Genomic DNA, 25,549 nt, shown 5'->3' with positions numbered 1-25,549 from the left:
TTTTTGATCATGTTACTAATGAAAACGCTTAAATACATGCAAAGAACACTATTTTTTGGGAAACGAAAGGACATAACGAGAAACGTGTATTATGAGTGTTTTTAAGTTCATTAAGTACCAAAAAAGCTAAAACCCACAAATAACACTCTTTATAGAGAATAAAAAAAAGAAAAGAAAATATAATCTTTTTTTTTTTTTTTTTTTTTATTTATCTTCATAGGTACTAGGATGCTTCTCCATAAAGGAGTTTTTTTTCATGCGTTTTAGCGTTTTGGTTTGTAAGGAGGTCAAAAACACTTCAAGGCAAGTTCTTGGTAAAAGTTGATTTTATTCCCATGTAATGTGATTGCCCTGTTTTTTTTTCTGATTTATTGCCTAACACGCTCAAAAACACTCAAAAGACACTTCTAGTAATGTCATTTTTTTTCCAACATAGTTTCGCGTGCTATTTGGGGTTTTGCTAAGAATGTGAAAAACACTCAAAATATACGCATTTTTGTAAGGTTGTTCTGTTTCTCAATTAATATTGTTATTCATGAGTTTCAGCATTTTGGTATCTCAGAAACTTGTTTATATACACGAGTATTTGCGTTTTTTGCCTTGTGGTTCTTGTGAACCACAAGTTCTTTTCCTCAAAAATAATGGCACTCATTATACACCTTTCTCGTTATGTCTTTTTGTTTTCCAATAGGGAGTGCTTTGCATCTATTTTCACGTTTTTTTGTAGGTAACAAGCTCAAAAACACTCAAAATATACCTTTTTGGTAATGTTATTTTATTTCTTCTTATTGGTTGGTTTGCATCCGTTTTAGCATTTTTCTACGTAAAACACCGAAAAGACACTTTTTCAGTAATTTTGTTTTAGATTCCCATATAGAGTGACTTGCATGTTATTTACCGTTAGGGTGCCTAACAAGCTGAAAAACACTCATAAGACAGTTTTCTGGCAAAGACGTTTAATTTCCCGATATAGGTGGCTTTGCATGCACTTTTAGGCATCTTGGTACCTATGAAGATAAATAAAGAAAAATAAAAAAAACTATTTTTTAATTTTTTATTTATTTGTTTATTTTTTCTCAATAAAGAGCGTTATTTGTGGGATTTACCTTTTTGGTACTTAAGGAACTAAAAAACACTCATAATACACGTTTCTCGTAATGTCCTTTCGTTTCCCAAACATAAGGTTCTTTGCATGTATTTAAGCGTTTTTATAGATAACATGATCAAAAACACTCAAAATACAAGGTTTTGGTAATATTATTCTGTTTCTCCATAAAGTGTGTTTTGCATGCGTTTTAGCAGTTTTGTATATAAGGAGCTGAAAAACACTTAAAGGCAAGTTCTTGGTAAAAAATGGTTTTATTCCAATGTAATGTGATTGTCCTGCTTTTGAGTGGTTTATTACCTATCACGTTGAAAAACACTCAAAAGACACTTTTCTGGTAAAGTCTTTTTTTTTCCCCACAAAGCTATTTTCGCATGTAATTTGGGGTTTTTGGTAACTAAGAATGTGAAAAGCACTCAAAATACACACATTTAGTAAGGTTGTTCTGTTTTTCAATTAAGAGTGTTATTCATGAGTTTCAGCATTTTGGTATCTAAGAAATCTCTCCATATACACGAGTTTTTGCGTTGTTTGCTTTGTGGTTCTTTTGAACTATAAAACACTCATTATACACTTTTCTTGCAATGTCCTTTTGTTTCCCAATATAGAGTGCTTTGCATCAATTTTCGCGTTTTTGTAGGTAAAAAGCTCAAAAACACCCAAAATATACCTTTTTGGTAACGTTTTTCTATTTCTTAATATTGGTTGGTTTGCATCCGTTTTAACGTTTTTCTACGTAAAACACTGAGAAGACACGTTTTCAGTAACTTTATTTTGGATTCCCATATAGAGTGAGTTCCTTATTATATATCGTTTTGGTGCCTAACATGCTTAAAAACACACAAAACACAGATTTCTGGTAAGGTCGTTTAATTTCCTCATATTGGAGGCTTTGCATGCACTTTAGCGTTTAGTACTTAACAGTTCGAAAAAAAAAAAGCTGAAATTAACTTTTTTGATAATATTCTCTTATCACATAATTGCCCTGAATTTTCCCAGAATTTTGGCATCTCGGTACCTATGAAGATGAATAACAAAAAAAAAAAATCCTATTTATTTTATCTTTTTATTTCTTATTGTCTAAATAAAGTGTTATTTGTGGGTTTTAGCTTTTTGGTACTTAACGAACTTATAAAAACACTCATAATACACGTTTCTCGTAATGTCCTTTTGTTTCCCAAACATAATGTTCTTTGCATGTACTTAAGCGTTTTTATAGATCACATGATCAAAAACACTCAAAATACATGTTTTTGGTAATGTTATTCTGTTTCTCCATAAAGTTTGTTTTGCATGCGTTTTAGCGGTTTGGTATACAAGGGGTTAAAAAATACTTAAAGGCAAGTTCTTCGTAAAAGTGATGAAATTATTCCTTTGAAAGTATTGATGGCTGATCTCTTTCTATAGGTGAGGGTTAGTGTTCTCTACTGTACCAAATACTGAACTATATTTTTTACTATTTCTCCATCTGTATCCTACCCAGTAATGGTAATAGACTGAGGAACTCCCCACCTTTGTTAATTTTTACTAAGTATTGTCCTAGTGGTAATCAGCTGCAGCATTGATTTGTTTAGGAGTTGGATATCTGAGAATGAGTGGTTATTGGCACCAAGTGCAGCTCAGTTGTGGGTAACTCCAGTTGTTGGGAACATTCCATGGTACACAGATGGTGGGATAGTCTTGCCTTGGACTCTTGCAAATGTGTACTATGTCCCAGTGAGTTTTTTTTTTTTTTTTTACATGAATCCCAAGTTTATTTAGGCATTTCAGGGACTTATTGTGGGTGATGGAGATCTCCACAGCACTCTTCTCTTGGTTGGTGGGTAGCTGTTGAAAAATTCATATAAATAGAGATGTCAGATGTAGGTAAAATAGAGAAATGTTGATTTGATTGTGAACTAAATCCCACAACTTATATTATCTTTGATAAGAAAGGTTTCGTTTAGACCATGAAAATTGGATAAATGAAGCTGAGCATTATTTTACTGCAACAAGAAGGCACACAAAGTGAAGGAGATCGCATACTTGACTTTAGTTTGTTGTTCCTTTGATGGGGAACTTGTATCATTGTTAAAAGCTTAAAACCTGTAAAATAGCATGGATCCATCTGAATCTTTATTCAGTCAAAAGTTTATATGATGTGTAGACTATTCAAGCTTACCAGCCTGGAGCCTGGAGCCTGCTTGTTGTAGAGTTGTCCTATGTTCTGTAGATTTGCTTGATATTATAAACAATTATGATAAAATTTTTGTAAACAATTTTGTTCTTTATTTCTTTCAGTATCAGATTCAGTATTTTCTCCATCTTAGGGCAGCATATATTTTCAACACAGAGTGAGGGCAGTGTCATTCCTCCTGTCCACTACCCCAACTTCTACTCCCAACACTACCACAACAATGAGCGGTCTGGTGTGGTGGCTGAGGATTCTTTTGAAGAGGACAATGCTTCTGCTTCATCTGAGCAGGTCAGAAGGTGGATAGCAGCAGTACTAGTAGCAGACTGGTGTTACCTTGATGCTACTGCTACATTGCATTATTTGCATAGTTTTTTTCAGTTATCATGGACTTTGTGTAATATGTATAAAAGTATATGAAGCTCAAGAAACTTGTTGATAAGGTTTATGTTCAGCATACAAATTGTAGGATGCAAAGACAAGGATTGAAATATCATTGCCACAATTCCTGACAAAGCATTTGGTGCCACAGAATATTCAGCAATGTAATGTTTGTTTGGCAAACAAACCAGTTTCCCTGAATGATAGCTTTATTTCTGCAGGTTAATACAGTCTCTCTATGGGGGAGAGTTTGGAGACAAAGCCAAGCATATATATATATATATATATATATATATATATATATATATATATATATATATATATATATATATATATATATATATATATATATATATATATATATATATATATATATATATATATATATATATATATATATATATATATATATATATATATATATATATATATATATATGTGGTTTGTGAGCCAAGCATACTGATCATTACACTATCATGTGTAGTTTTAATATGTAATTTAGATCAAGGACAGTGCAGTGATAGAGGAAAAATTATTCACTAGATTTTTTCAGAGAAGTTTTATGACATAAAGGATTAAATGAACGATCAGTATATATATTGGCTCACTAGCTGCATCTCTTTAACACAGAAAGCTTTCACTAATTATCTCGGCCCAATTCATTAAGTGCATCGCTGTTGTGGGAGGGAAGATATGCAGTGTTTCCTTGCCATCTGTGGGAGTTACATTCCAGAGCCTCCTGCAAATAATTAAAATCTGTGAATATGGGAAACCATTCTTATAAGGATCAGAACTACCTATATTTATAGTTTAAACCTTAAACTATGCATCTCACATTTACTAAGCAATTCACTTTAAGACAATAAAAAACAGTTATTATATGTATAGTACATGATATTTTAATTAAAATACAGTGCACTATATAATAAAAGGGGAATAAGTTGATATGTACAATAAACCCTTGATATAATGAACTTCTATTTACCAAATTTCAGGTATAACAACCTATTTAAGGCTGCTGTCTCCTACCTCTCTCTCTCTCTCTCTCTCTCTCTCTCTCTCTCTCTCTCTCTCTCTCTCTCTCTCTCTCTCTCTCTCTATACACATATATAGCAAATTTTCATCTCAAATGACCCACTCTCCCCCCATATGTGTTCGTTATATCTTGGGTTACTGTAATTTATAACTGAAAGAATAATTTGGGCTCTTTGGACTGAAAGACTGATCTGGTGGTGACAGCTGGCAACTCTGAAAACTCCCCATTAGTTAGGTTAGGTTAGGGAAAACTCTGCAAATATGCAAAACCATGAATATGTGAGGGAACGCTGATATATGCTATCTCTTATTTGTTGTAAATGTATTCCATTCTATTGGCATAGAACGATAGGAAAATGGCATCAAGGAAGTAGGGATGCCACCAAACTTTATGAGACTAGACATAACCTTGCACATAGAATTGCTGAACATAAAGGTATTTCTCCTTGAACTAATAATCAACCAGCTGTTCCATCATTTTCAGCAATAAGTCCCCATTCACATGAACATGATCATCCCTTTTTGTGACAAAGTTTTTAGAATACTACACAAGACAGAGTCCAATATGGATACAAAATTATTAGAGGCAATATATATTAAACACATAAATCCAGTACTGAATAATAACTTAACATCAAGTCAATCACATATTGTAAGATAATGTTTCGGAGGCCCGTTCCAATACCATTATCATAGTGTTAGGAACCCAACTTTTTCAGTCCCTCTCTCATTGCCATACAGGCAAGATGTGTGTGGATACTTATTGTTTTCTGTCAATCCAGTTTATAATCTTGGTGCTTGTAGTGTTTTGTTTTTTGTGTGTAGTGTCATATGATGTGAATTTTATACAACTTTTACATAGTATTTTATTGTTTTTTCTAGCTTGAAGCTGCCTGCAGAAATAGGCAAAACAGCAACTGACGAAAGAATAAAGTTGAAGGAAACTGGAGTTTCCCTGCAAAACAAGCTATCAAGAAGACCTATACAATGTGTGTGTATATATATATATATATATATATATATATATATATATATATATATATATATATATATATATATATATATATATATATATATATATATATATATATATATATCCTTGTCTTCATAATGCTCTTCATTGGCACTTGAAGCATGCATCACACTTTTGTATGATTGATCGTATAATTTTTCCTGAGTGGCCCAATCACCCACACTATCACATTCACTATCCAAGTCCTTCCTTCTGCCTTGACACATGCACTGTAATGATGGAACAGTATTTTTCTGTATGTCACAACTAGATAAGTGTAATCAACTAGGTTAACACACACACACATACAGGTATTTTTGAGGGCTTCAAGGAAGAGGATCTCAATGTAACTCATACAAATACATGAATGTGGATAACTAAAGAAGAAAATGTGAAAATACAAGAAGCTTAACAGCAATGATAAAGGCATGGAAGGAAGAAACAGAAGTGGGTGGCGACAATGTAAAAAAGATATCCAATGATATAATAGAGATGGAAAGGGAAAAAGAAAACAAAGAACTGAGAAGAGGTGACAAAAATAGTGGACTTAAATAAGAAATACTGTGAAGAGATTAAGAAACTCAAGAAAGAGAATGAAGAATTAAAGAAAACTTTGCAAGAGAGGTTAGGGTTGGAGGAGTGAGAGTTAGTTACAGAGGAAGTCAAAGGTTGGAAAGAGAGAGAACAGCAAAAGGTGGACATGGAGGACATAACAAGGCAACAGCAACAGAAACAACAAGGATATGGAAAAGCAAGTGATTAAAATAATAAAGGAAAAAAGTAATCTTGTGAGAGACACAGTACAGAGAAAGATGTGTATGGTGGTATTTGGGGTCAAGGAAAAGAACCTACCCATGAAAACAGCTAGAGAGAAAGAAGTGAAAAGAACTAAGGAAATTATAGCAGAAGTGGCAGAGGAAGGAGAGGGGAGAGTCGAACAAATTGAAGAGGTTTACAGGATCGGAAAGTATGACAAAAATAGAACAAAACCAATGTAAAACAAGAATCATGTCACAAACAGCAGCAGAACATGTCTTGCAAAGAACAGGAAAATTGGCAAAAGCAAAAGGATTGAAGGAAATATGGATAAAAAGAGACATGAACGAAGAATAGAGAAGTAAACTAAAAGTCAAAAAATGAATAGAGAACACAGGAAAGTTGTGGACATGAAAGTGAGGAAATGGTGGCACAAAGATGCCACACAAGACCACCAAATAGAAGTTTAAAGATTATGTATACTAATGTAGATGGTTTGGTGTCCAGCCTACTGGAACTTGAAGACTATTTAAAGAACAATAAGCCAGATGTGGTATGTTTAACAGGAACCAAACTAGAAGAGGAAATAAAGTTGGGATTTGCAAAGGAAGGATACAGTACATGGAAGAGGGACAGAAAAGGAAAGGGAAGAGAAGTGATGATATTGGTAAGAAAAGGATATTGTTGTTGAGGAAGTGGAATATGGTGATGGAATGGTAGAAACAATGAGTGTTGTGATTAAGATCAAAAGATGTGAAAAAAGGAAAATCATTGTGAAATACATACCACCAAAAACTAATGCATGGTAGACTAATAAATTCAAAAGTATGCAACTAGAAACAAAAAAATAGTATGGAGGAAATGATAAGGAAAGGTAACAAAGTACTCTTAGTAGGTGACTTCAACACTAAAAGAATTAACTGAGAGGAGATGGAAGTAACAGAAAATGTTGGGTCATGGAGTGAAGAACTTATGCAAACCATGATGATGAATACAACGAGACAGTGGGTGAATGAGCCTATAAGATGTAGAAGAGAAGAAGAACCATCACAGCTGGATTTAATGTTTATGAAAACCCCAGAAAGTAGACCAAGTATACATTGTCTGAGTTCAATGGGAAGAAGTGATCATGTGACAATAGAGATAGTACTACAGGAGGAAACAGTGTTGCACAGGAAAGAACAATACAGAAATTGGAGACAGAACTATGCTAAGTTAAACTTTGCAGAGCTTAGTAAGTTTTATTGAAAAATTAAATGGAAAGAGCAATTTGAAGGTAAAGTAGTGCAAGAAAAATATGAGATATTTTTGAGCAAGTATAGAGAGAGGATGCAACAGTTTGTACGGTTATAAAATGAAAATTGGGAAACAAGAACGGTATAATGGCAGGTGTGTAGAAGCAAATAAGAAAAAGGACAGGACATGGAAGAAAATGGCTATGGCCTGTTTTAAGACTATACAAGTGGAAATACCCTGGTCTGAGGCAATTTTCTCTCTCTCTCTCTCTCTCTCTCTCTCTCTCTCTCTCTCTCTCTCTCTCTCTCTCTCTCTCTCTCTCTCTCTCTCTCTCTCTCTCAAACAAAAAATAAAAAAGGTGGAGAAACAAGGGGAAAGGGAGATGAATGAACAGAAGGTAGCCAAAATCAAATTTGTACATTTGTGTGTGTTTGCATTTGTTTCTTATTTGTATTTTCACAGATTGACCCAAATCTAAATTACCATTTTTAATGAGAGAGAGAGAGAGAGAGAGAGAGAGAGAGAGAGAGAGAGAGAGAGAGAGAGAGAGAGAGAGAGAGAGAGAGAGAGAGAGAGAGAGAGAGAGAGAGAGAGAGAGAAATCACAAATACCTACTAACCTGGAAAGTGGAGTCCTTGATGATAAATTGGCTGGGATCAGCAGGGTGAACTGTGGCAGAAGTTTGGTGCATGGCAAATATGGCTTCAGGATGAGTAAATGGAGAGGCAGGAGGGAGTGATGGTTGTGGGGGAGATGATGAGTGAGCAGAAGGTGAGAAGGATGAGGAGAAAAAAGGTGATGGTGCAGAGAATGATGAGGAATGGACTAATGGGGAAGGGGAAATGTGAGATAATTTTGAGGACTCAAAGGCAGTAATAACAGGTGGTGTAGTGCTGAGGTGAGTATGGTCTGAGGCATGGCCAGGAGCTGCTGTATGACCAGATTTCTGAATTTCCAGTCAAAGTGTCTGGCTAAGAGTTGGAGATCTGGCAGAGAAGCTGTGGCCAGAGGAAGGAGGCTTGGCTGCTGCACCAGACCCATAGACCACATCTTTGGAGTGGCTTTGGCCTTGAGGTGCAGCCAGGTAGCTGTAGCTCACCACCTGCCAGAGAAAAGCTTTTTTAACCTCACTGCCTGCCAGGGAAGAGCTTTTTTAATTTCCATTTTAATCTTACATGATTAAGGTCATATGATTAATAGTTATACCATCTTCTGTATATCTAGCCTGGAGGTTGAGATGTGATGGAATGGTTCCAAATGTGAATGTATACCATATTAAATCCTTGTCTCTACTTTCCTCCAAATGAGATCCATGGGCCTTGTAAAAAAAAGTTGGGAGTCCAATCTTTTAAAACTAGTAACTCTAATATTAGAGATTTGAGAGACAGAATGAAGCATAATTAAAGCTTTGATAAGCATTTATAAATCTGTACATTCTTTCAATTTTTTTTCACCATTTTTGAATGGCATATTGGAGTGATTTGAGTCAGAAATAACAATTTTGAACACTTTTGTTTCTATTTGTTGGTAATGTGTAATACCACTGATGAGAGACAAACTTTGTGCTTGGAAGGAAAGAACTGACACCCTTTCTCTATAAATTCTGCTTCACTGCATGCCACAAGTTTTATAATTTATATCAGAACTATTTCTAGACTAACCACTTCATAAGCATAATCATTTTGTCATCACAGTTTTCACTATGCTGCCTTATCACCATTGTGCTACAGTGATCTCAGATGCTTCTGATTTCATAATGAAAGTTAGGGTTCACTTTAAAACCAGTTGACAACTGATAGTCTAAATTCCAATCCAAGAAATGAATTTTGTATCATCAATGAATGAAAGTGCTTGATTGTTCTACAAGTTTGGTGAGGATTGAGGTTGCTGGTTAGTTCTGGGGAGTAGATTAGTAAAATTCTGAAGAAGTATTTCTTAACTGTCTTCACCCAGGAAAACATGCAGGAAATGCTGGATAGTGAAATTTTTAGAGCAGAAGAGAATGAGAAGCTGAAAGATATTACCATAATTAAGGAGATAGTGGAACAGGTGATAGATAGGCTAAGAAAGTTCAAGACACCAAGACCAGATGAAATATATCCCAGAGTAGTTGGGTTTAGGAAGGGGGATAAAACCCAGGGAGGAGGTAGGATTCTTTTAATCTCTAACGTTTCAGCTGAATAGCCATCCTCAGAGAGACTGATTTACATGAGTGAAAACACATTATTTATAACAACAAACAAAATTTTCTCATATGACATTCGTACAGAGTATTGCCATCCTGGCGTGTACCTCACCTAATTTTATTTTCCTAGTCAGGTGGCATTATTCGCCTACGTGACTAGCCTTTACTGGGGATTTTCCTTGTACCTGACCTGAGGGCCAATCTGGCGGAATTACCCACCCACCTGATAAAACCTTCTCTGTGGTTAATGACTTCCCTAGTTGTTATGAGGGCTGCCTCTATAGCTTTTCTCATTCTTTTCTTCAATCCAACTTTAATTTCTTTAGCCTCTTCCCATTTTGGTAGGTGATTACATTTTTCTATGTTCAATACAAGGGAGTTTGATGTGTTGTGTTTTAAAACATCTTTCCTATGCTCTGCTATTCTTGTTTTAAGTCCCCTGCCTGTTTCTCCTATGTACTGCTTTGTACAACCTTTGCATGGTATGCTGTACACTACGCTGTTATTATTAACAAGTCCGGTCTCTTTAGTCCTCGTTAGCTCACCAATTTTCTCTCCTGCTAATGTTGCTATTTTTAATCCTGTTCTAGACAAATATTTATTAATTATGGAAGCCTTGTCCGAATTTGGTACACATGTATAACTCTCTCTTTTGCTGGTTGTACAGAGATCTTTATTCTCTTTGTTTTCAGTTGTTATTTTCTTTGCCTTATTCTTAAGCCTAACAAGGAGCCCTTCAGGATAACCCAGCTTTTTGAAAGTTGATATGATATATCATATTTCTTGCTCTAGGAAGTTGTTGCTGCAAATTCTGAACGCTCTTAAGTAAAAACCAATAATCACATCAGATTTGACTCTCATGCTGTGGGCTGAAAGGTAGTGAATGAAATCGTCCTTATTGGACATTCATTCACTTGTTAATAATAACAGCGTAGTGTACAGCATACCATGCAAAGGTTGTACAAAGCAGTACATAGGAGAAACAGGCAGGGGACTTAAAACAAGAATAGCAGAGCATAGGAAAGATGTTTTAAAATGCAACACATCAAACTCCCTTGTATTGCACATAGAAAAATGTAAACACCTACCAAAATGGGAAGAGGCTAAGAAATTAAAGTTGGATTGAAGAAAAGAATAAGGAAAGCTATAGAGGCAGCCCTCATAACAACTAGGGGAGTCATTAACCACAGAGAAGGTTTTATCAGGTGGGCGGGTAATTCCGCCAGATTGGCCCTCAGGTCAGGTACAAGGAAAATCCCCAGTAAAGGCTCGTCACGTAGGCGGATAATGCCACCTGACTAGGAAAATAAAATTAGGTGAGGTACACGCCAGGATGGCAATACTCTGTACGAATGTCAAATGAGAAAATTTTGTATGTTGTTATAAATAGTGTGTTTTCACTCATGTAAATCAGTCTCTCTGAGGATGGCTATTCAGCCAAAATGTTAGAGATTAAAAGAATCCTAACTCCTCCCTGGGTTTTTATCCCCCTTCCTAAACCCAACTACTTGTCAACATGAACAGTTCATATCCCAGAGTACTTAAGGAATGCAAAGAAGTTATTAGTGAACTGTTAGTTTCTGCCTTTAGGAAATCACTTGAGATACCGGTAATGTGGAGGCAAGTTTAAGCTTTAAGAAAGGAGATTTAAGCTTAACTTCTGTTGTAGATAAAATAATGAAGTCTGTAATAGTAAAGAACATTAGGGAACATTTAGACAAACATAACTTGATAAATTGGTCACAGCATAGCTTCACAAAGGGGAAGTCTTACCTGACAAACTTGTCAAGATTTTACTGTAAAGTTTACATGGCAGGAGATAATGCTGATAGTTATGACATCCTATATCTGGACTTCAGTGAAGTGTTTGACAAGGTATCCCATCAGAGGCTCCTGAGAAAGGTTAGGGCACACGGAATAGATGGGAAGGTGTTAGGGTGGATAAGGTTGTGGCTAAGTGACAGGCGACAGAGTCATAATAAACAGCTCTAAATCGGAGTGGGATTAAGTAATTAGTGGGGTGCCACAGGGATCAGTATAAGGGCCATTGATGTTTTTAATATACATCAGTGACTTGGATAGTTGAATTAGTTGTGACGTTAGTAAATTTGAGGATGACACGAAGATAGGTAGATTAATTAGATTAGAATTGGATGCCATTCCCTTGCAGGCAGATTTGGATAGGATGAACGAATGGACAGACAGATGGCAAATGCAGTTTAATATAAAAAAATGTAAAGTACTTAGCATAAGTAGAGGAAATCCACACAGAAGGTACACAATAAACAATGAACCTCTGGTAGGTTTAGGGTACAAAAAAGATTTAGAATTTATAGTTAGCTCTAAATTCCATATAAGAAAGCAATGCATAGAGGCCAGAAACAGGGCAAATAGGATATTAGGATTTATTTTTAAGAATGTTAAAAGTAGAAGTCCCGAAGTAATATTAAAGTTATATTTGGTGCTGGTCAGACCTCATCTATATTATGCTGTGCAGTTCTGGTCCCCCATATTACAGGAAGTATATAGGTCTTTTAGAATCAATACAAAGGAGAATGGCTAAAAGGATACAAGGAGTGAGGAGTATTCCTTACAAAGAGAGATTGAAGCTGTTAAATTTACATTAAGAGAGATGTAGGTTAAGAGGGGACCTGATAGAAGTCTTTAAATGCTATAAGGGTTACAACACAGGGGATGTAAGCAAAATTCTTAGGATTAGTAACCAGGATAGAACAACAAATAACAGTTTTAAGCTTGAAAAATTTAGTTTAAAAAAGAGATAGGAAGGAATCAGTTCTCAAATAGAGTGGTAGATGAATGGAACGGACTCAGTAATCAGGTTGTTGGTGCTGGGTCATTAGGAAGCTTTAAGAGAAAATTAGAGATTTATGGATGGGGATTGATAGGTGGAAATAGGTAAGTATATTTCATACAGGAACTGCCACATGTATGCCTGATGGTTTCTTGCAGCTTCCATTTTTTATGTTCTTATATTCTTATGAGTATGTATCTTGAACCTGAGATATTATGCTTGTCTTATTATCACAGGGATATTGATCATAGAAAAGAAACACTCATCTTTTGTACTTAAATTTTTTTTTTTTTTTTTGTGAATGTGAAAGAAAATGCCCTGACAGAATTAATTTATCTTTTTAAGGAACATAATGAAAAAAGTTATATTTGCAATTGTCATGTTTGGGTTAACTATAATTAGCCTTAGTTTGTGTTGGCTACACACACTGGATCATGTGTGTTGCTGCTGTGATTATTAATGAGTGTAATTTCCAGAAATGTGATTTCAGTACTCTCCTAGCAAGTCAGTTAAACACACATGATTTATTCAAAGCAAAAGACTATTCAGTGTGTTTGAAGACTACTTGATATTGATAATAAAACCCATCTTAATGCTTACTTTCAGGTTTTTTTTCTGATTTTATTTTCAGACAAGGATATGTTCACATTGTTGTTGTTGTTGAGGAGAAACTGTTGTTCTTAGTGAGCTATGAAAGCCCTGACCCATTCATAGCTATGAATGTTCCATGGTTCTTAGTTGCGAATGATTTTGCTTTAAAAAATTACCAGCACTAAGATGTTCATAGCCCACTAAGATAAATCTTAGAAACATCTGGGAATGTGGCTTCTGGCTCCTCAGGGGTATGTTGTTGTCCGTCATAATAATGAAAGGCTTATGTGTTGTGTAAAAGTAAAATTAAGATAGCAGCCTGTTATTTATGGATAGCAAGCAGGCTGGAGGGAGGGAGAGTGTGAAGTGTGTGGGTGTCGTGGTGGGGAAGTGTCTCAGTGTGACACGTGAATCACTGCACGAGCTGTCATTGGCTGACTCTTCTCGTGCTGCTGTGGCGAGGGAGTTATTCTCTCTGGCCCCAGCAACTGATAGCTATCACTCAAGCGTGACAAAAAGGTTCTGTGGATAATTTCACTTGGATGGATTTTGACCCTAATGTGGGGTCCATTCTGATGTCTGCACTCTCTCTCGTCATGTTAGGAAGGTTGGGGATGACAATGCAATAAAATAGTAATTTTGACCACAAGGGCACTTAGATCACTCTGGCTCTGGGAACCTCATATAATATCTGATGCAATATGATCATAGGATAGTGCAATTAATTTTTTTTTTCCTTCTTCCCCCCTTTTTTCTTTTTTCTTTTTTTTTTTTTACCTAGGAGGGACACTGGCCATGGGCAACAAAAATCCAATAAAAAAAAAGCCCACTGTGATGCTAGTTCCAGAAAAGGGTCCAAACCGGTAGTCAAAAATTAAAGGATAAGTGTCTTGAAACCTCCTCCCTCTTGAAGGAATTCAAGTCATAAGAAGGTGGAAATACAGAAGCAGGTAGGAAGTTCCAGAATTTACCAGAGAAAGGGATGAATGATTGAGAATACCAGTTAACTCTTGCATTAGAGAGGTGGACAGAATAGGGGTGAGAGAATGAAGAAAGTCTTATGCAGCAAGGCTGCAGGAGGAGGAGAGGCATGCAGTTAGCAAGATCAGAAGAGCAGCTAGCTTGAAAACTGCAGTAGAAGATAGCTAGAGATGCAATATTGCAGCGATGAACAGAGGCTGAAGACAGTCAGCTGGAAGAGAGGAGTTGATGACATGAAAAGCTTTTGATTCCACCCTGTCTAGAAGAGCAGTAATAGTAGAACCTCCCAGACGTGTGAAGCATACTCCATACATGCACGGATAAGGCCCTTGTACAGAGTTAGCAGTGTGGGGGTGGGTGAGAAAAACTGGCAGAGATGTCTCAGAACACCTAACTTCATAGAAGCTGTTTTTAGCTAGAGATGAGATGTGAAGTTTCCAGTTCAGATTATAAGTAAAGGACAGACCGAGGATGTTCAGTGTAGAAGAGGGACAGTTGAGTGTCACTGAAGAAGAGGGGATAGTTGTCTGGAAGGTTGTGTCGAGTTGATGGATGGAGGAATTGAGTTTTGAGACAACAAACAATACCAAGTTTGCTCTGCCCCAATCAGAAATTTTAGAAAGATCAGAACTCAGGTGTTCTGTGGCTTCCCTGCGTGAAATGTTTACTTCTTGAAGGGTTGGATGTCTATAAAAAGATGTGGAGAAGTGCTGGATGGTATCATCAGTGTAGGAGTGGATAGGACAAGAAGTTTGGTTTAGAAGGTCATTGATGAATAATAAGAAGAGAGTGGGTGCCAGGACAGAATCCTGAGGAACACCACTGTTAATAGATTTAGGAAAAAACAGTGACCATCTACCACAGCAGCAACAGAATGGTCAGAAAGGAAACTTGAGATGAAGTTACAGAGAGAAGGACACAAGCCATAGGAAGGTAGTTTGGAAATCAAAGCTTTGTGCCACACTCTATCAAAAGCTTTTGATATATCCAAGGCAACAGCAAAAGGTTCACCAAAATCTCTAAAAGAGATGACTGAGACTCAGTAAGGAAACCCAGATCACCAGTAGAGCGGCCTTGACAGAACCCATACGGTGATCAGATAGAAGGTTGTGAAGTGACAGATGTTTAAGAATCTTCCTCTTGAGGAAGATTGATTCAAAAACTTTAGATAGGCAGGAAATTAAAGGAATAGGATGGTAGTTTGAGGGATTAGAACAGTCTTCCTTTTTAGGAACAGGCTGAATGTAGGCAAACTTCCAGCAAGAAGGAAAGGTAGATGTTGACAGAGTTGAAAGAGTTTGACTAGGCAAGGTGCAAGCACGGAGGCACAGTTTTGGAGAACAATAGGAGGGATCCCATCAGGCAACCTTTCAAATCAATAATTAATTAGAAAGTTATTATAATATCTGTACCACTATTTCTTACCATAGATAGTATACATTTAGTTCAGATAATACTCCATTCTTGGCATCACACTTATTGAAACATCACACAACATCTCTATAATGGTCAGAAACAAGTCCATGTAGCCATGCACGGTGTGCACTGTGTTGTGTATTTACCTAGGTGTAATATACAGGGCCCGAGCTACACTCAAGTGGTCCCATCTCCATACCTATACATGTCTAATTTTTCCTTTAGTTTGTGTACACTTGTTGCCAAAACTATACATATCTTCTTTTAGTCCATTCCAAACTTCAGTGTGTCTTTGTGGAAAACTATTCTTTGTGTTGTTCAGACATCTTCTTTTCCCTACTTATGTGAGTGTCCCATTCTACTGTCATGACTGCTTGTCTCTTTTAGTAATGGTTTTGTCATTACCAACTTCCATTTTGTTTGCCAACTTGTAGATAGTTATCAAATCTCTTTCTCTCCTTTGTTCCAGTATTGGTAAGTATATTTTTTCTAATCTTTCTTCATAGCTTAATTCCTCAAATTCTGCCACCATTTTTGTTCCTATTGTTTGTATTCTTCCTAGCTTGTTTACATGCTTCTTACATAGAGACTACACAACTGCTGCATATTCCAATCTAGGTCTTATTATCATAGGGATTATTTTTCTCATCTTACTTTTGTTCATGAGGTGAGAAGCTGTACTATGTTTCATAGTAATCTGTAAATGTTCCTCATATTCTACCTATATGCTTCTCTGGTTGGAAGTTATCTGGCTTTACTACTCCTAGATCCTTTTCTTCCTGGATCCTTTTAATATATTTGTTTTCTACCTTGTATGTCCAATGTGGTCTTCTATTCACTTCTGCACATCTCCATCATATGACATTTGCTTACATCGAATTTAACTTCCCATTTTTTGCTCCATTCACAAATTTTATTGGTCATTTTGTAGATATTCACAGTCTTTGCAACTTTTTATTTCTTTCTGTAATTTAGCATTATCTGCAAATAGGCTGTTGTAGCTATCAATTTTTTCAAGAATATCATTTATATAAACAATGAACAATACCATATTGGTGATAGTACTGACCCTTGTGGCACACCACTCTTTACTGTTTTCCAAACCAACTTTTCATCATTAGCTACTGTTCTCATTTCTCATCATTTTAAGTAATTTTCCATCCACTTTATACTTGTCCCATGTAGTCTCTTAATATTTTCAAGTTTCCACATAAGTCTTTCATGGGGGAACCTTGTCAAAAGCTTTTTATCAGATCTAGTTATATACAGTCCACAAATGCTTCTCTTTCCTACATGATGTCATCACTCTTGAGCTGAAGCTTAATAGATTTGTTACACATGATTTTCTTTTCCTGGAGCCATATTGTTTGTCTGTTATTATTCCTTCTTTTATAAGAATTCTGCTGCCCATTGTGTGTGTGTGTGTGTGTGTGTGTGTGTGTGTGGGGAGGGGGACAGAATTTGATGACACTGACATTACAGTGTCCCTTCATAATGTGCAATTAGTGATTGGGTGCCAATTATACCAGAGACACTCTTCAGTGAATTCTTTCACTCATAATACCCCATAATCAATGATCTAGTGCCTCTAAATATTACAGTAATAAAATTATTTTGTAATCACCTTTCAACAAGCATTACCTACTCAGCTAGACTACCAGTATGCAGAAACTTCTGCTAGCCCCTAAGCAACGGGTTTTTTGTGCAGAAACCTCTTCTTGTAATGAGTTTTTAGAGAAAAATAACTCTTATTCCTAGTTATATCTCATTTAGTACAGATTCTAGAATAATGAAACTTACAGCATAAGAAGCACCTATCCTTCTCCATTCTAGTGGTACTTTTGTCTGACTCATTATTTTAGTTCAACAGGAAGTAAAGGTGTGTTCATTATGCTGGATATAGTACTGGCTACAGCTCACTTGCCCCACCTGCCCTCACTGCTTTCCCCACATATCAAAAGGAATGTTCTTCCACTGTGACTCCTTGTTTAACAGCACTTAATGGGAGTGGATGAGGTTAGCTTGCATTTGCACTTAGCCATTCATTAGGATGAGGGCAGATCACCTCCTTCCATGATACTTGCCTTGTATAGAATACCAGATGGCAAGTCACTAAAAGTGGTAGGGAGCAGCTTTGTAAATGTTGCTAAGTAATGTTCAAAATATCTCTCTCCCACTTTCATTTTGATTTAAGGATTGAAAATCATGAGGCACATACATTCATTACCCATCAGAGCCCTGAAATGCACACCACTGTGTTGCTTGTTGCTCAGGGGGTTAAAATTATTGATACCTGTGAGATGTTATTCTAAAAACTGGAAAAATAAATAACAGGCAGCTCTAAATAAATTATATACTGTCAACAAATAACAACAGTAGCTTATGTAAAAAGGAACATAAATGCTTGGTACACATTTTTAGACCTCAGCTAGGATGTGAAAACATGAGCTAAAGCTAAACTAGATGTGATGTACTTTATGATTATGTCAGCTAAAGGCTTGTCCTTTAAGCTTGTCAGATCTGGTTTCAATCCCTGGTCACATCCACTTCCCATGTTTATACATTTTTTTTTTCATAATTTTTGATTTTGTAATAGGAAATGTATTTCTTTGTTTAACTATGACATTGGCAACATGGTGGTGGGATGGTCTTAAAAGATTTCATATAGGGGAAAGAATAAAGCCTAGTATGAACTTATGATGGCATTGTTTTGTTGCGTCAAACAGGAAATGAGTGTCCCACCCAAAAAAGGGAGAAAACATGAATGGAGCAGGGGCTTCCTAGTGAATACTCTGGTAAACCTTGCAAGACCAGAACCACACTTCCCAGACACACACTTTGGATTGTTTGGATACTTATTGTACCACATTAAATTAATGAAACATCAGAAATTAACCTAGAAGGAAGAGCCATGTAATGCAGTGATAGGACACAAATATGAGCCAAAGCTAGATTAGCTGTGAGGTACCTCATGGTCCAGTTAGTTAAGGCTTGGTATTCTGGTATGTTCATTCCTGGTTCAGTCCCTGATCACATCTACCTCCCTTTTTTTTCTTTTTTTCCCCTTCATGTAGGAGTGGCACAGGCCAAGGGAAACAAAAATTCCAGCAAAAAAAAAAAAAAACAGCCACTGAGGTGCCAGTCCCCAAACAGTCAAAAATGTTAGTCAAAAATACAAGTTAAGTGTCTTGAAACCTCACTCTTGAAAGAGTTCAAGTCATAGGAAGGTGGAAATACAGAGGCAGGCAGGGAGTTCCAAGGTTTACTAGAGAAAGGGATGAATGATTGAGAATACTGGTTAACTTGCATTAGAGAAGTGGACAGAATAGGGATGAGAGAAAAAAGAAAGTCTTATGCAGCAAAACCAAGGGAGGAGGGGAGGCATGCACTTCACAAGATAAGAAGAGCAGTTGGCATGAAAATAGCAGTAGAAGATAGCAAGAGATGCAACATTGCAGCAATGAGAATGAGGCTGAAGACGGTCAGTTAGAGGAAAGGAGTTGATGAGATGGAAAACTTTTGATTACACCCTATCTAAAAGATAGCATACTACATACATGGACGGATAAGGAGGGGTGGGGGTGAGAAAAACTGGTGAAGAAGACTGATGCCTAACTTCACAGAAACTGTTTTAGCTAGAGATGAGATGTGAAGTTTCCAGTTTAGATTATGATTAAAGGACAGAGGACAGACTGAGGATGTTCAGTGTAGAGAAAGGGGACGGTTGAGTGTCACTGAAGAAGAGGGGATAGTTGTCTGGAAGGTTGTGTCGAGTTGATAGACGGAGGAATTGAATTCTTGGGACACTGAACAATACTAAGTTCACTCTCCCCCAGTCAGAAATTTTGGAGAGATCAGAAGTCAGGAATTCTGTGGCTTCCTTGTGTGAACTGTTTACTTCCTGAAGGGTTGGACGTCTACAAAAAGACGCGGAAAAGTGCAGGGTGGTATCATCAGCATAGGAATGGATAGGACAAAAGTTTGGTTTAGAAGGTCATTGATGAATAATAGGAAGAGAGTGGGTGACAGGACAAAACCCTGAGGAACACCATTGTCAATAGATTTAGGAGAAGAACAGTGACCATCTACCACAGTACCAATAGAATGGTCAGAAAAGAAACTCGAGATCAAGTTACCAAGAGAAGGATAGAGGCTGTAGGAGGGTAATTTGGAAATCAAAGCTTTGTGCCACTCTATCAAAAGCTTTTGATATGTCTAAGGTATCAGCAAAAGATTCACCAAAATCTCTAAAAGAGGATAATCAAGACTCAGTAAGGAAAGCCGGATCACCAGTAGAGTGGCATTGACGGAACCCATACTGTTGATCAGATAGAAGGTTGTGAAGTGATAGATGTTTAAGAATCTTCCTGTTGATGCATCAAAAACTTCAGATAAGCAGGAAATTACAGCAACAGGATGGTTATTTGAGGGATTAGAACGGTCACGCTTTTTAGGAATAGGCTGAATGTAGGCAAGCTTCCAGCAAGAAGAAAAGATAGATGTTGATAGACAAAGATGAAAGAGTTTGACTAGGCAAGGTGCAAGCACAGAGGAGCAGTTTTGGAGAACAATAGGAGGGACCCCATCAGGTCCATAAGCCTTCCGAGGGTTTAGGCCAGCAAGGGCTTGGAAAACATCATTGTGAAGAATTTTAATAGGTAGCATGGAGGATGGAGGAGAGGGAGGAACAAGCCCTGAATTGTCCAAGGTAGAGTTTTTAGCAAAGGTTTGAGCAAAGAGTTCAGCTTTAGAGATAGATATGATAACAGTGGTACTATCTGGTTGAAATAAAGGAGGGAAAGAAGAAGCAAAGTTATTGGAGATGTTTTTGGCTAGGTGCCAGAGATCACGAGGGGAGTTAGATCTTGAAAGATTTTGACACTCTATTAATGAAGGAGTTTTGGCTAGTTGGAGAACAGACTTGGCATGGTTCCGGACAGAAATATAAAGTGCAAGAGATTCTAGTAATGGAAGGCTCAGGTACCTTTAGTGAGCTACCTCTCTATCATGAATAGCAGGAGAACAGGCTGTGTTAAACCAAGGTTTGGAAGGTTTAGGTATGGGCAGAAATATAAAGTGCAAGAGATTCTGGTAATGGAAGGCTCAAGTACCTTTTGTGAGCTACCTCTCTATCATGAATAACAGGAGAACAGGCTGTGTTAAACCAAGGTTTGGAAGGTTTAGGTCGAGAAAAAGAGTGAGGAATGTAGGGCCTGATGCCAGACACTATCACCTCCGTTATGCGCTCGGCACACAGTCTCTGGCACAGAAGCAGTAGTCATTCCAAGGAAATTCAGCAAAATAGCTCCTCAGTTCCCCCCAACTAGCAGAGGCAAAACACCAGAGGCACCTCTCCTTAGGAGATCCTGAGGATGGATTGGAGCAATAGGACAAGATACAGATATGAGATTGTGATTGGAGGAGCCCAATGGAGAAGATAGGGTAACAGCATAAGCAGAAGGATTAGAGGTTAGGAAAAGGTCAAGAATATTGGGTGTATCACTTAAACACTTAAACACTTAAACACTTTATTATAGCCTAGGTTTATACATTTCATTATTGGATAGGTATACATTATTGGCCAGCCTATGTATAAGCTTGATGCTTTTCAGGCAAATGAAAAATTTAAAAGTACATTACTTAAAGTAAACACAATAGACAACTTAAAATCGAAAAATCTATCATGAAGATAAATAAAAACATAATATGATAAGGTTTATACAGAATAATATATATCTATATTGTTATAAAGTTGAGTATGAAGATGGATGGGATGACACATAGGGTTAGGTGATATAAATTGATACATACTCGTATATGAGACTGAAATCATATAGATGTGTTTAAAAATAAAGTACAGGAAAGATGATAAAGTTTTGTAGGGTTAGTTTTGTAAGATCAGGGGGGAAGTAATATAAGGTATGAGTGTAGGAAGTGACTGATTAGTATGCATCTCTAAAACGGTCAAGGATATGAGCAGGGTGTTGCACCAATTGGAGGATAGCAAAGTTGAAGGCTAGTTCACCATGATGGTCAGTGAAGGGAGAGGAAACCCAAAGCTGGTGGTGAACATTGAAGTCTCCAAGAATGGAGGTCTCTGCAAAAGGGAAGTGAGTCAGAATGTGCTCCACTTTGGAGGTTAAGTAGTCAAAGAATTTCTTATAGTCTGAGGAGTTAGGTGAGAGGTATACAGCACAGATAAATTTAGTTCGAGAGTGACTCTGTAATAGTAGCCAGATGGTGAAAAACTCGGAATATTCAAGAGTGTGGGCACAACAGCAGGTTAAGTCATTGCGCACATAAACGCAACATTCAGCTTTGGATTGAAAATGAGAATAAAGAAAGTAGGAGGGAACAGAAAAGGGGCTATTGTAAGTTGCCTCAGACACCTATGTTTCAGTGAGGAAAAGAAGATAAGGTTTAGTAGAGGAGAGATTGTGTTCTAGAAATTGAAAACTAGATCTAAGACTGTGAATGTTGCAGAAATTAATGAAGAAAAAGTTGAGGGGGGGGTCTCAAGAGACTTAGGGTTGATACCAGAAGATACTAGCCTTGATGAGCATCATCAACAGGACCCATCAAGTAAATTTTAAGTTGGTTTTTACCTAATTATTTTTTATTATTTTATTCATAATACTGTACATGCATATCATAAATAAAGATGAGGTTTACTAGAGGAGAGGTGATGTTGTACAGATAGAAAATTATATCTAAGACAGCAAATGTTACACAATTTAATGAAGAAAAGTTATAATATACCAGTAAAATGCCTTGGAAGGCAATTAACGAGCAAAGATGTCAGTAATGCATCAGTGGAAGGGGTATTTCAAGAAGAGAGAGAGAGAGAGAGAGAGAGAGAGAGAGAGAGAGAGAGAGAGAGAGAGAGAGAGAGAGAGAGAGAGAGAGAGAGAGAGAGAGCAACTTCAGGCACCCCACACTTGCCTAATATTCAAATCACTCTAGCTCAAAACTCTGCAAGAGCCCAGTGGTTGTGCTATATACCACTTGATAGGAAATTTCATTTTGTGTTCAGTGGTATCTATCCGCTCTCATTGAGGCAAAAGAAAATTGGTGAAAATTGCAGAAAACTGATGGTCACTTTACAAAAAGTTTTGTATTGTATTTTGCATATGCACAGTAGTATTGCAAATTTCATATGATTTTTCATTATAACTTGTATTACTCTTATTACCAACAAAAATTTGAGCTTGATCAGTTAATTACTTAAAAAGTTGTAATTTTGACTTTGTGCATGTACAGTGCTACTTCAAAGTTGACGTAAGGAATTTTATTAAAATTATAACATGACACCTCTTAAGTTTCATTAAAACTGGTTGAGTAGTTTTTGAGAAATCCCATTTCTGACACCCTTCTACTTTTAGTAAGTTAACTTCACCCAATAGAAGAGATGAAAGCTATATCATATAAAATTGATAGAGGTGTGCTATCATATGATGCTAATTTTGTTACGATCAGCCACATAGTTCTGGAGATATTAGCGATTGAATAGGGTTATGGTCAGACTGAGCCAGGCCCCTCAAAACGAAACAACAACCTCCATAGTAAACTTTGTTTTGCTCATAATTAATTTCTCACTCTTTCATAAAAGAGAACATAGGTATCCATTTAATCATGATGAGTTTCCCTTCAATACAGGGACTGTAATATATATACCTCCCATATTTATAATATATGAATTTCTCACTCTTTCATAAAAGAGAACATAGTTATCCATTCAATCATGATGATTTCCCCTTCAATACAGGGACTGTAATATATATACCTCCCATATTTATAATATATGAATTTCTCACTCTTTCATAAAAGAGAACATAGTTATCCATTCAATCATGATGATTTCCCCTTCAATACAGGGACTGTAATATATATACCTCCCATATTTATAATATATGAATTTCTCACTCTTTCATAAAAGAGAACATAGTTATCCATTCAATCATGATGAGTTCCCCTTCAATACAGGGACTGTAATATATATACCTCCCATATTTATAATATATTAATTTCTCACTCTTTCATAAAGGAGAACATAGAGTTCTTTGTTTAATCATGATTAGTTCCTTTTCATTACATGGACTGTACTAAATACATATTTTTCTTAAGCTACGTTTTTAGAATACTTTTGGCTTAAGTTGAGAACTTGACCGCCCTGATTTGAGGAATGGTGAAGTGGAGCCACCAGGCACAATATCTACCAATTCACAAAACAGAGCAATGACTAAATTTTGACTTCTCTATTTCCTTAGTTTGGTGGCATTCCTACTTCCTTGATGCCATTTTCCTATCATTCTATGCCAATAGAATGGAATACATCTACAACAAATAAGAGATAGCATATATCAGCGTTCCCTCACATATTCATGGTTTTGCATATTTGCAGAGTTTTCCCTAACCTAACCTAACTAATGGGGAGTTTTTAGAGTTGCCAGGTGTCACCACCAGCTCAGTCTTTCAGCCCAAAGAGCCCAAATTATTCTTTCAGTTATAAATTACAGTAACCCAAGATATAACGAACACATATGGGGGGAGAGTGGGTCACTTGAGATGAAAATTTGCTATATATGTGTATAGAGAGAGAGAGAGAGAGAGAGAGAGAGAGAGAGAGAGAGAGACAGCAGCCTTAAATAGGATGTTATACCTGAAATTTGGTAAATAGAAGTTCATTATATCAAGGGTTTATTGTACATATCAACTTATTCCCCTTTTATTTTATAGTGCACTGTATTTTTTAATTAAAATATCATGTACTATACATATAATAACTGTTTTTTATTGTCTTAAAGTGAATTGCTTAGTAAATGTGAGATGCATAGTTTAAGATTTAAACTATAAATATAGGTAGTTCTGATCCTTATAAGGATGGTTTCCCATATTCACAGATTTTAACTATTTGCAGGAGGTTCTGGAATGTAACTCCCACAGATGGCAGGGAAACACTGCATATCTTCCCTCCCACAACAGCGATGCACTTAATGAATTGGGCCAAGATAATTAGTGAAAGCTTTCTGTGTTAAAGAGATGCAGCTAGTGGGCCAATATATATACTGATCGTTCAATTAATCCTTTATGTCATAAAACTTCTCTGAAAAAATCTAGTGAATAATTTTTCCTCTCTCACTGCACTGTCCTTGATCTAAATTACATATTAAAACTACACATGATAGTGTAATGATCAGTATGCTTGGCTCACAAACCATATATATATATATATATGCTTGGCTTTGTCTCCAAACTCTCCCCCATAGAGAGACTGTATTAACCTGCAGAAATAAAGCTATCATTCAGGGAAACTGGTTTGTTTGCCAAACAAACATTACATTGCTGAATATTCTGTGGCACCAAATGCTTTGTCAGGAATTGTGGCAATGATATTTCAATCCTTGTCTTTGCATCCTACAATTTGTATGCTGAACATAAACCTTATCAACAAGTTTCTTGAGCTTCATATACTTTTATACATATTACACAAAGTCCATGACAACTGAAAAAACTATGCAAATAATGCAATGTAGCAGTAGCATCAAGGTAACACCAGTCTGCTACTAGTACTGCTGGTATCCACCTTCTGACCTGCTCAGATGAAGCAGAAGCATTGTCCTCTTCAAAAGAATCCTCAGCCACCACACCAGACCGCTCATTGCTGTGGTAGTGTTGGGAGTAGAAGTTGGGGTAGTGGACAGGAGGAATGACACTGCCCTCACTCTGTGTTGAAAATATATGCTGCCATAAGATGGAGAAAATACTGAATCTGATACTGACAGAAATAAAGAACAAAATTGTATACAAAAATTTTACCATAATTGTTTATAATATCAAGCAAATCTACAGAACATAGGACAACTCTA

At 36.6% G+C, this 25,549-nt stretch overlaps 1 long non-coding RNA gene across 4 annotated transcripts; it reads left to right on the top strand.

Moving 5' to 3' along the window:
* The first annotated feature begins 3,428 nt into the window (after nucleotides 1–3,428).
* On the top strand, nucleotides 3,429–25,135 carry LOC135110142 (uncharacterized). Of its 4 annotated transcripts, none has more exons than XR_010273079.1 (3): nucleotides 3,429–3,569; nucleotides 5,577–5,683; nucleotides 24,601–25,135. It is a non-coding gene; the product is annotated as an uncharacterized LOC135110142 (long non-coding RNA). The 4 variants fall into 4 exon arrangements; XR_010273081.1 differs by having other exon boundaries at nucleotides 5,577–5,689; XR_010273080.1 differs by lacking the exon at nucleotides 24,601–25,135 and adding an exon at nucleotides 8,657–8,798.
* The last annotated feature ends 414 nt before the right edge of the window (nucleotides 25,136–25,549 follow it).

This window comes from Scylla paramamosain, chromosome 20 (assembly GCF_035594125.1).
Source record: "Scylla paramamosain isolate STU-SP2022 chromosome 20, ASM3559412v1, whole genome shotgun sequence".
Classification (NCBI taxonomy): domain Eukaryota; kingdom Metazoa; phylum Arthropoda; class Malacostraca; order Decapoda; family Portunidae; genus Scylla; species Scylla paramamosain.
Note: the sequence above shows the minus strand (reverse complement) of the source record. Positions and strands in the feature narration are given on the sequence as shown.